Below are 11571 nucleotides of genomic sequence, written 5' to 3'. Positions count from 1 at the left end.
AACTGCCTGAGAGACTCTTGTCACTGATTTTCCTGTTGTTCCTTGGGAACAGACTGGAAGACCCTTTCATGCTCTGTCCTCTCTCTCTCTTGCTCCATGACCAGGATCACAGAATCCCAGGATCACTTAGGCTGATAAAGACTTCAAGACCATCCAGTCCAACCTGTGACCAGTCACCAGCTGGATCAGAGCTCTGAGTGCCACAGACAGTCATCCCTTGAGCATGTCCAAGGACTCCACCATCAATGCATCCCCCATTACCCTCCTCCACCCCAATCAAGAGAATGAGTCATAACTCTCCAGATTTGCATATTACCGAAGGCCTGGGCCCTAGGGTACATCACCGTGTCCTGCAGCCATAGGGAGGAGGAGGAGAGAAGATCCAGTAGGCAGGAATTGTGCAGCAAGATTGATTTATTTAATTATTTTACAAACTCTTTTATCGACTTTTTCTTCATAGTCTAATTGGACAAAGGACCAGCCACCCCTTGGGGTGATTGGCTAAAATCCTAAAACATCCATTGTCAAAATATTTTTCTACTGTACTATAAACAAGACTTTTCAAGGTTGCAGGTGGCTTGGTTGTTTACATAACTCTGCTACCTCTTCTGTGAGAGAGAAAAGTCTCTCACGGACTCAGAAAATAGCAAGAAAATCCTCGCTAGCAGCATTTTTGTACCTACATTTGTGAATGTCCAGATTGTGGTGACGAAGGCGTGTCAGAGCAATACAGGAGAAGGTGGCTGTGTCCTGAAGAAACCACATCCATCTCACGGAGCACCCACACTGGAGCAGGAGAAATGCAAGGAAAAAGGAGCAGCAGAGAGGATTTTTTTATGGACTGACCACATCCCCTATTCCCCATTCCCCATCCCCGCTGCACTGCCCAGGCTGGAGGGAAAGAGAGATTAGGGGATGTGAAACTGAGCCTGGGGAAAAAGTGGTTTAAATCTTGTCTTTATTTCTCACCATCCAAATATATTTTAATTTGCAATAAACTAAATGAATGTTTCCAACACCAAGTGTTTGCCCATGACAATTATTGGTGTCACATGGAGATTATAGGAATTTGGCAGAAAATAATCCCCCTGTGTCCCAACTGGTCCTCAGAGGGACTGGGAGCAGCTGGGTTGAATTTCTGATCATGACCATTTGGGCACCACAAGTCTGGTCCTGCTCAATGAGGACTTTCATAATCACAAATTTACGAACAGGAGGAATTTTTGAAACAACAGAAATACAGGTTTGGACTTGCTGTAGATAAATGCACCAGCACCAATAGAGTGATGATGATGATGATCAACAACAACAACCATAATAATAATGATGGTGTGCTAACATGGGTAATAATAATTGTATGCAAAATGTCACCAAGAAGGCATTCCCGGCTGGGAGGGGGGCGAGCAGAGTCACCCACCCACTCTCCCCAAGGTCCTCCTCTTCACTAGGGTAATTTACACCCAAACCAATCATCCTTCTCCTGTTTTATGCACAGCATCATCCAGGCAAAGAGCTCAGTTGTGAAGTCATCCACAGAATCCTGGAATCATTCAGGTTGGAAAAGTCCCCCAAGACCATTGACTCCAACCTGTGAATGGTCTCCACCTTATCAGCCAGGAGGGAGCACTGAGTGCCACATCCAGGCATTCCTTGGACACCGCCAGGGATGGGCACTCCAAACCTCCCTGGGCAGCCCCTTCCAGTGCCTGATCACCCTTCCCATGGAGAAATTCCTCCTGATGTCCAACCCGATCCTCCACTGGCACAGCTTGAGGCTCAAGACACAAAGGTTTAGACCATCTTCTGATCTTTATGGCTCCTGATACACCTGAAACATTATCTTCAGAATTACTGTTTCTTTATAAACGAAGACTGAGTTTGGAACCTGCCATGAAACCAGTGGTGGGCTTACACAGACAGAGGTGTCACGGGGACACTCAAGGACAGTGTCTGGCACGTGACACCAGGCAAAGGCACCATGACTGGTCCCAGTCTGTCCATGCCATTGCCTGAGATGATTCTGCACTAATTCAACCCTTAGGCTACATCAGGAGGTTATCTGGAGGAACACCCCATCGTTTCAGCCAAGGAGGGAGCCTTCACAAGCTCTCGTGGGTACTTCTTGGCCAGCAACTCATCAATGGGGTTGCTCATGCCCAAATTTGTGCTTGTGAATCTCTTTCCATTTTTCTACACTACCTGTATCCTAGTCACAGCCCAGAATCACCGAGTCATCGAATCATTTTGGTTGGAGAAGCCCTCTAAGATCATTAAGACCAATTGTTAACCCAACACTGACAAAGCCACCACTAAACCGCATCCCCTGAGCACTTCCAGGGATGGTGACTCCACCTGTGCCCTGGGCAGCTGTGCCAGGGCCTGACCACCCTTTCCAGGAAGAAAATTTTTCCCGATATCCAAACTAAACCTCCCCTGGCCCAGCCTGAGGCCATTTCCTCTTGTCCTGTCCCTGTTCCCTGGCAGCAGAGCCTGACCCCCCCGGCTGCCCCCTCCTGTCAGGGACTTGTGCAGAGCCACAAGGTCCCCCCTGAGCCTCCTTTGCTCCAGGTCCTCCCCTGCGGAGGACCAGGCACAGGCATGATTTGTCTCAGACATTGTGACTGTCACAACAGGAGAAGTGTGATCAGAGGAGAAGGTCCCGTGGAGCTGAGCCAACTCACTCCCTGCTGGTGGAGAGACTCGTGCTCAGTCCCCCCTCTCGAGGAGGACTCAAAGGATTGGCTGCACATTCATGAACAAAACAGCACGAAAAATCTAATTTACATAAGAGGCTGCCCAGGTTTAACGACGAAAGGAAGTGGATTGGGCCCCCTGGTTCTCTTTTCCTCTCTTTCACTTTCACTTTCTTTGTCTCACAAGCCGAGCTCCAGGAACAAGGTGGGATCTAAGGACTGGTGATACTCTTTGCTCTTCTTCTCTCCTTCCCCCTTTTCTGTCTTTATTTCACAGAACCACAGAATGTCCTGAGTTGGAAGGGACCCACAGGGAGAGTCCAACTCCTGGCCCTTCACAGACACCCCAACAATCCCATCCTGTCCCTGAGAGTGTTGTCCAAACACTTCTGGATCTCTGGCAGCCTTGGGGCCGTGACCTGGGGAGCCTGGGCAGTGCCCAGCACCCTCTGGGGAAGAACCTTTCCCTGATAGCCAATCTAAACCTCCCCTGACACAGCTTCAGACCATTCCCTCGGGTCCTGTCCCTGCTCACAGAGAAGAGATCAGTGTCTGCCCCTCCTTTTCCCCTCACATTGAAATTGTAACTGTGATAAGACTCCCCTCAGCCTCCTTCAGACCAAGTGCCCTCAGCTGCTCCTCACACAGCTTCCCCTCAAGGCTCTTTACCATCTTTGTTGCCCTCCTTTGGATGCTCTCCAATGGCTTAGTGTCTTTTTTATCTTGTGGTGCCCAAAACTGCCCGCAGCCCTTGAGGTCAGGCTGCCCCAGAGCAGAACGGGGCAATCCGCTCCCTGCCCATCCCTGGCAGGGACATCCCTCCTGGCTGCCAGGGCACTGCTGGCTCAGGTCCAACTGGCCACTGACCAGGACCCCTGGGTCCCTTTCCAGGCACTGCTTTCCAGCCTCTCGTTCCCCAGTCTGTCCGGACAGCCAGGTTTGCCCCATCCCAGGTGCAGAATCCAGCACCTTCCCCTGTTGAACTCCATAGGCTGGTGATTGCCCTGTCCTCTAACTTGTTGAGGTCTCTCTGCAGGGCCTCCCTGCCTTCAAGGGGGTCAACAGCTCCTCCCAGATTTGTATCATCTGTGAACTTGCTCAGTATCCCTTCCAGTCCTGGATCCAAGTCATTTATGAGGATGTTGAAGAGCACAGAGCTGCGGATGGAGCCCTGTGGAACCCCACTAGTGACAGGTCCCCAGTCTGATGTCTCCTCAGCCATTGTCACCCTTTGTACCTGACCCGTGAGCCAGCTGCTCACCCTCCCATGATGTGTTCATCCAGCTGTGAGCTGGACATTTTGTCCAGAAGGATCCTGGGAGAGACAGCATTGAAAGGTTTACTGAAACCCACAAAGATTCCATCAGCTGGCTTTCCTGGATCAAGCAGGGTGGTGGGTCACCTTGTCATGACAGGAAATCAGGTTTGATGAAGCAGGACCTTCCTCTCATGAGGCTGTTCTGGTTGACCAGTGACTGCACTGTCCTTCAGGTGGTTTTCCATCGTTCCCACAGTAACCTCCTCCACAGTTTTACCGGGCACTGAAGTGACACCGACAGGTCTGTAGTTCTCAGGGTCCTCTGGAGTTTAAATCTCCCTCAGCTGCTCCCTTGCTTTGCCTGGGCAAAACATGGTTTTCATATTCCATCCTGTGCTCTGCATGGAAGTTGGTTGTGGGAGTGGGGAGATGGAGTAGTGGCCCCGTGGCTTGTGAGCCAGCTCCTCTGAGGAGTTTGTTGTGGGAGCTGAGGACCCATTGAAGTGAACTGCACAAAATTCAGGGCTTGTAGCCACCACTCCTGTGGAAGTGCACTGTAAAAATTCAAGAGCTTGTTGGCCAACACCTTTGGAGTCTATACTCTATACTCAGCTGGCTGGTTGCTGGAGTTGCTGGAGTACCACCAAAGCACAAGTGCTCCCTGACCTTTGCTCAGCCTGATGAGGATTTACAATGAACCACCCATGGGTCCTGAGACCCCCCAGCTCCCTCAGCTGCTGCTGGTGCTCCACATCCTTCCCCAGCTCCGTTCCCTCTCCTGGACATGCTCCAGCCCCTCGATGTTTCTCTTTTCAGGGGGAGCCCAGAACTGCACACAGCTCTCCAGGTACCTCACCAGAGCACCTCATTCTACCCAGTCAAAAGCTTTTTCTCCTATTTCCCTCTTTTCCCACCTGGATCCTAATCCTAAAAAATGAGCAAGGTTTGGTGTCTGACTGAACTGGGAATACAGCATCTGGCATGTTCTGGGTGTCACCTGGCCAGGACAGACAGGTAAAGGCTTCGGGCATAAGTTTTTGCTATTTCCCAGGATCACTGTCTGCCAGCAGTATTTACTGCTGGTCCTTTTAGCAAGAGGATGCTGGCTGGGCTCCTGGAAAATTCAAATTCCTTCAGATTTGGGTAATTTTTGCCAAGACTTTCAAGCTCCCTTTGAATTGACAAAGTCCCCCAGCTTCTGGAGGTCGATCTTTACCTTCCTCATTTATGAGATGCCAGGCTAAAAATTTCTCTCAGGTTTTTTTTTCATGCTCAGGACTTTTTCCTCATGTTGAATCCAAGCACATTGAACAAGGTCTAACTCAGCTTCCTCTAAATTGCCAACCACAGCCACAGGCTTCAAACAAACATTTTGGGGAGAACACATTTCAGCTGTCTTCTCTCCTGCCTGCTCATTTGGCATCATTTGGGTTTGACTTTGAGGTCTGGTGTCAGCAGAGACTTGTGTGCAGAGATGATCATCTATTTATGTGTCAGATGTTGGTCCAGTCTGCTCTTCAAGAGCGTGGTTTGGCTCCTTGGTGTGACACTTCAGCTGGAAAGCAGCCAGACAGAGGCATCCACTGCCTGTCAAAAGGGATGTTGTGAGCACTTGCTCTTGTCAAATTTGCCACTGAGATATCATGAGATGTGACACTTTATTGTGCCATAAATCAAGTCTCTCCTGATGGGAGAGAATTTGCTGAAAGTCCTTGCAAGGCGTTTAAAAGATAAAGCGAGACGTCTTCTGTAGTTTCAAAGCTTCCAGATAGATTGTTTATTATTATTAACATTCTGGATAGATTGTTTATTAAGTCTTATCAGAGGAACTGAGCCACCAGTGTGACCCAGGTACAGCATGGAAGGAGGAAAAGTAGGAGTGAGAGCGAGAAAGACTAATTATCAAGATTTACACAGCTTTTTAAAGACATTTTAACCAATAGTTACTAAAAACTTACATTATTTTCACTTTCCTACCAATTATTCAGTAACACGGGCAGGAACTGTGGAATTCTCCATCCAATCATTCCAAACTACTTTTACTGCAGAATATGGAGTGGTAGAAGAAGAAGAAGGTTTAGAGAACAACAACAATCCTCCATTTTGATATTTTTTACTCTTATCTATTTACTATAAGGAGAAGCCTAAAACCACTAAATTTTTCACCCTGTGACTATCTTACATCATAGTCTATCACCTAATTCACACCACTGTATTTTCTAGTTGTTGTCTGACTGTTGGTAATTTTTTCCAAGGTTTAAAGCTAAAACAGTGTTGTCCAGGGGGGTAAGAACCCTTAAAAACAGGCAGAGAAATATTCTTGGCACTCTGGGTTCCTACAGAGATGGAAAATTGGTGCCAAAATTCATCTGGAGTCTTGAAAGCACCAAATGATGCTGAGTTAGACTTTACCATGGGCTCCTAATTCAATCCCTGCTACATCTGTTATAAACTGGTTTGCACTTCTCAGTGCAGTATTTAGGATTGAGTCAGCAAAGCCACACGTGTCCTACAAGGGCAGGGCTCCACCTCTTTGGGGACACATCTGAATTGGTGTTTTCCACCACGTAAAGCTAATTTGTGTATATAAAGTAGTAAGACTGGCTAAATTCACTGCCAGTTTTGCAGCTTGGAAAGGTAGAGTTGGCACTGGACATAGAAAAACCTCATTTAAGGTCTTTAAACCATAAAAACTGGCAGAGGGAAGGTTAGATGGGATATTGGGAAGGAATTCCTGGCTCTTAGGGTGCTGTGGCCCTGGACAGGGTGCCCAGAGCAGCTGTGGCTGCCCCATGCCTGGCAGTGCCCAAGGCCAGGTTGGACGGGGCTTGGAGCAGCCTGGGACAGTGGAAGGTGCCCCTGCCCATGGCAGGGGGTGGAACTGGATGGGCTGAGATTCCATGATTCCATTATTTTAATTAAAATTGGACTTCATGAGAGTTCACAAGAATTTTACCTTCCACTTCTGATTTCTAGACATTAAGCAAACGAATGTTTGAAATTCTATTCAAGGCCCACCAAATCCTGGCTCATAGTGCTTATTTTGTTCAGGATATTTCTTTGTCCAATTCCACTCAACCACAAAGAATTAAAATTCAAAACTCATCCCAAGTCTGAAATGCCAATGGGCTGTTTGAGGATCCATCACCTTTGTGCTTGAAGTTTCAGGATTAAGAAAAACCAGTTGAGTAAGAAAGTTGCAATTTTGACAGGACAATTTGGACCAGGAAAAAAATAAATCATAGGCAAAAGTCCTGTGCCTTGGCTCCACTGCCTCCCACCAGTGTTTACTGCACAGAGGAGGGTGATTATTGTTCCTGTTAATGAACCCAATAAAATAAGGAGTAAATGACCTGGAATTCAAAATCTCATTTGTTAAAGTGGCATCTCACTTAACAGTGTAATATTATGAAAAACATTAGGATACAGATTTCTGTGGTCTCAGAGTCTAGATCTGGGAAAGGAATTAGATTTAGCTCAGACAGCACATTTTTTTTAGATATAAAAACTCAGAAGATTTTATAAAAAAACCACCTTAAACTTATATCAAAGAGTAATACCCAGAACTTCTCCCATCAGCAGAAGCCTGAGAAAACACAGTTTAGTTATCCAGAAAAACCCAATCAGCCTAGAACTCAGCTATTTGTCCCATAAGCATCCATCCCAAACAAGACAGTGTTGAGTGGAGGACAGGCAGGTTGCCCTCCCCTCGCTGCAGCTGCTGATGGTTCAAGCACAGCACCAGGGGCACAGCACCAGGGGCACAGCACCAGGGGCACAGCACCAGGGGCACAGCCCTGCTCAGCTGGAGCTGTGGCTCAGCACATCCCAGTGATCAGGTGGATTCCCAAAAGGATCGCCAAGAGGTGGTTCCAGTTCAAGGGGCAGCTACAGCCTGGTGTCAGGCATCTCCCTGGCAGCCCTTTGCTGCATCCCCCCAGCCAGGGAGGGCTGTTTGCCACCCTGCTCTGCGGAAGGGAAGGTGGTGGGACACAAGTGCCCCAGCACTGGAGGTACAGCACCACCAGGGTCGGTCAGGGCACAGCAGCCCCCGTGCCTTGGAGGGACCGTACTGAGGTTGATGCCATGAAGATTTTTGCCTTTTCTTTTATACCCCTGTTATACCCCTGTTATACCTTTTTACAGCTTCTGTATTCCTAGTGCTTTTTGCCTACATTCTTGGACTTGTTTGTTAAGCTAAGAGGCTAAACATTTTAGAAGCTTCGTAGCCAGGGATCAGTGTGCCCCAGAGCCCAAGGTCCTCTCCAGAACACATTCTGTAAACCAAGATAGAACCATCCAGAGGAAGGTTCCTTGGGGAGGGGGGGCTCACTTGAGCCTCTCATTGGGGAATATTTGATAGATCTGCTAATTAGAAAAGCCTATAATGTTATACCCAATGTTGGGGGGGATGAACACACACACACACGGGAACACGCGGAAGAAGAGAGACACAGAGACACAGGGAAAGACTCGGCGGGGTGCATCTCGATGCATATGACCTGGACATGTACACCTAAGGATCCTTAAGAATAAATACCAAGGTAAAATCCCTTTTCCCCTTCTAACCGTGTCTGACTCTTGATTTTAAGACCAGGAAAAGGCATCAAGGTGAGGGGGGATTTCCCTCTGCTGTCACTGCTGGCAAAGATCCGGCTGTCACTATCCAGGAGTGAGCCCTCTGGGATAAGGTTACATAGCTGTTCTTATTTTCAGCCCGTCCTTCAACACAACCAGTGGAATTGGCTGAACTGGTGAATGTTATTAATCACAGAATATCATCGTTGGAAGGGACCTGTCGAGTCCAATTCCCGAGTCTGCACGGGACAACCCAAAGAATCCCAGCATGTGCCTGAGAGCAAAGGGACTTCCAGCAAGGGGAGAGCAGTGGGGTGGAGATGCAGCTGTGGCAGAGGGAGCAGGGCCAGCATGGCATGTCCTGTGCTCAGGGACCCCGAGGTGCTGCAGAGCCAGGGCCATTCCAAAAGCTCTGCTGTCACCATCACGTGTGACACAGCAGGATGCAGGGAGAGCCTGGCTGAGGCTGTCCTGGGAGCAGCTGCTTTGATCACCTTCCTCTGCCAAAGGAATTGGAGGAATAGAATCACAGAATCTCAAGGATCACAGATCCTTGTTGGACCAACAAGGATCACATCCAGCCCCTGGCCCTGCACTGACACCCCAACAATCCCACCCTGGGCATCCCGGAGAGCCTTGGCCAAACGCTCCTGGAGCTCTGGCAGCCTTGGGGCTGTGCCCATTCATTCCCTGGGGAGCCTGGGCAGTGCCCAGCACCCTCGGGGGGAAGAACCTTTCCCTGATCTCCAGCCTGACCCTGCCCTGGTACAGCTCCAGCCCTTCCCTGGCTCCTGTCCCTGCTCACAGAGAGCAGAGATTGGAGCTGTCCCTCAGGAGGAGCTGCAGTCCCCCAGGAGCTCTGCCCTGTTATGAGCAGTGAAACTTTCCTCAACATCCACAAGGGCAGATGGCTTATCAACTCCACTGCAAAACACTGTTGGCAAAACACTAAAGCAGCTCTGAAAATGCTGAGTTGGACAGGGCTTAGAGCAACCTGGTGCAGTGGGAGGGGGTGGAACGGGGTGAGCTTTAAAGTTCCTTCCAACCCAAACCAGCCTGGGATTCCATGAAAGGCTCCCTGGAGCACAAGTGACCCACAACAGGTGACTTAATTTATGACCCACTCTCATTTCTGCCAACGATGACTCAAACCAAAGGAAACAAGATCAGAAAAGACACTTAAAGCCCTAATTCACAACCCCCAAATGAAAACTTTACAAGATAAGCCCCATAAAGAAGCAAAGATGAGAAAGAATATCACCTGGGCATGGAGAGAAGCTTTGGGCATGTTGGAGGGGGTGAGGAAGTCAAGGGAGGGGCAGGAGTGGTGAAAAAAACCAAAAATCAAAAAAAATCAACACCATCTGACACCTTTCCCCCCTATAGTTAATGCACCTAAGGGAACCCAAATCCAGCCAGAGGGGCTTTGGATCATGCCAGGAATGCCCAGCAAAGATGCCATCACTTGTCTCCACACCCCAGGACTCAGAGACCTGCATCAGGTGCATTTGATGGGTCAATATCTGAACAATTCCACATCAAATCCTGCTGCCTCCAAGGTCAGATCCCCTCAGCAGAGAAAAAGATGCAGAGACAGATGCACTCTGCCAGTAATTCATTTTTACAGAGCGAGTGTCTTGGCCATGATGTCACAAACCAGCTCAGTCCTTCCACATGGCTCCAAAAGGACCTGGGGTGTTTGTTCTGGCCATGGTGTGTCCAGCAGGACCAACCAGTGACCGTCCCCCTGCACTGGGCACTGGTGAGGCCTCACCTCCCATCCTGGAGTCAGTTTGGAGCCCCTCACCCCAAGAAAGGCCTGGAGGGGCTGGAGCGTGTCCAGGGCATGGAACAGGGCTGGGGAAGGGTCTGGAGCCCCAGAAGTGGCTGAGGGAGCTGGAAAGGGGCTCAGGCTGGAGCAAAGGAGGCTCAGGGGGGACCTTGTGGCTCTGCACAAGTCCCTGACAGGAGGGGGCAGCCGGGGGGGGCTCTGGTGCCAGGGAACAGGGACAGGAGGAGAGAGTTCAGCACTGAAAATACAAGACTTTGCAAGTTGCTCCAGGGGAGGTTTAGGTTGGATATTATGAAAATTTTCTTCCTGGAAAGGGTGGTCGGCACGTGGCAAGGAGTCACCACCCATTAAAGTGTTCAAAAATTGTGTGGATGTGGCATCTGGGAACATGGGTTATTGGTGTGGATGGCAGTGCTGGGGAAATATTTGGATTTGGTGATCTTAGAGGGCTTTTCCAACCTCAAGGATTCTCTGATTCCATGATTTTGCTTCTTTCAGTAACTTCTCCAATGCTACTTTGTCAGCCCAGAAGCAGAGGTCAGACTCCAACTGCACTTGCTGTTTCTTGCTCAAAACCAGCTCCTTTGCAGGCCAAATCCCGCTCCTTCCAACCACAGACCAGACCATGAGACTGCTTTGCAGTAACAGGAGTCCCAAAGAGGCCTTGAAAGGGTGGGGAGGCCCTGGCACAGGGTGCCCAGGGAAGCTGGGGCTGCCCCGTGCCTGGAAGTGTCCAAGGCCAGGTTGGATGGGGCTTGGAGCAGTCTGGGACAGTGGAAGGTGTCCCTGCCCATGGCAGGGGGTGGGAATGGGTGGTCCTTGAGGTCCCTTCCACCCAAACCAGTCTGGGATTCCACAGTTCTGGTGTACTACACAGGCCCAGGACTCACTCAAGCTCAGGGAACACAAAACATTTCAAGGCAGAGACATTTCAGGAAACAAGACCAGCCCCTTTAGGACCTGAAGGCAAAGACTGTGCCTCAAAACACGAGGCAGGAGCCAGCTCTGCATTCCTGGAGCCCCTGCACTGGAGTTAGGCCACAGACACAGAATCACAGAATAAACTAGGCTGGAAAAGACCTTTGAGTCCAGCCTGTGACCTAACATTACCTTCTCAGCTAAACCATGGCACTGAGTGCCTCATCAAGTCTTTGTTTAAACACCTCCAGGGACGGTGAATCCACACCTGCCTGGGCAGACGATTCCAATGCTGAACCACTCTTTCTGTGAAGATTTTTTTTCTAATATCC

Source organism: Coloeus monedula (genome assembly GCF_965178545.1).
Source record: "Coloeus monedula genome assembly, chromosome: 23".
NCBI lineage: Eukaryota > Metazoa > Chordata > Aves > Passeriformes > Corvidae > Coloeus > Coloeus monedula.
Note: the sequence above shows the minus strand (reverse complement) of the source record.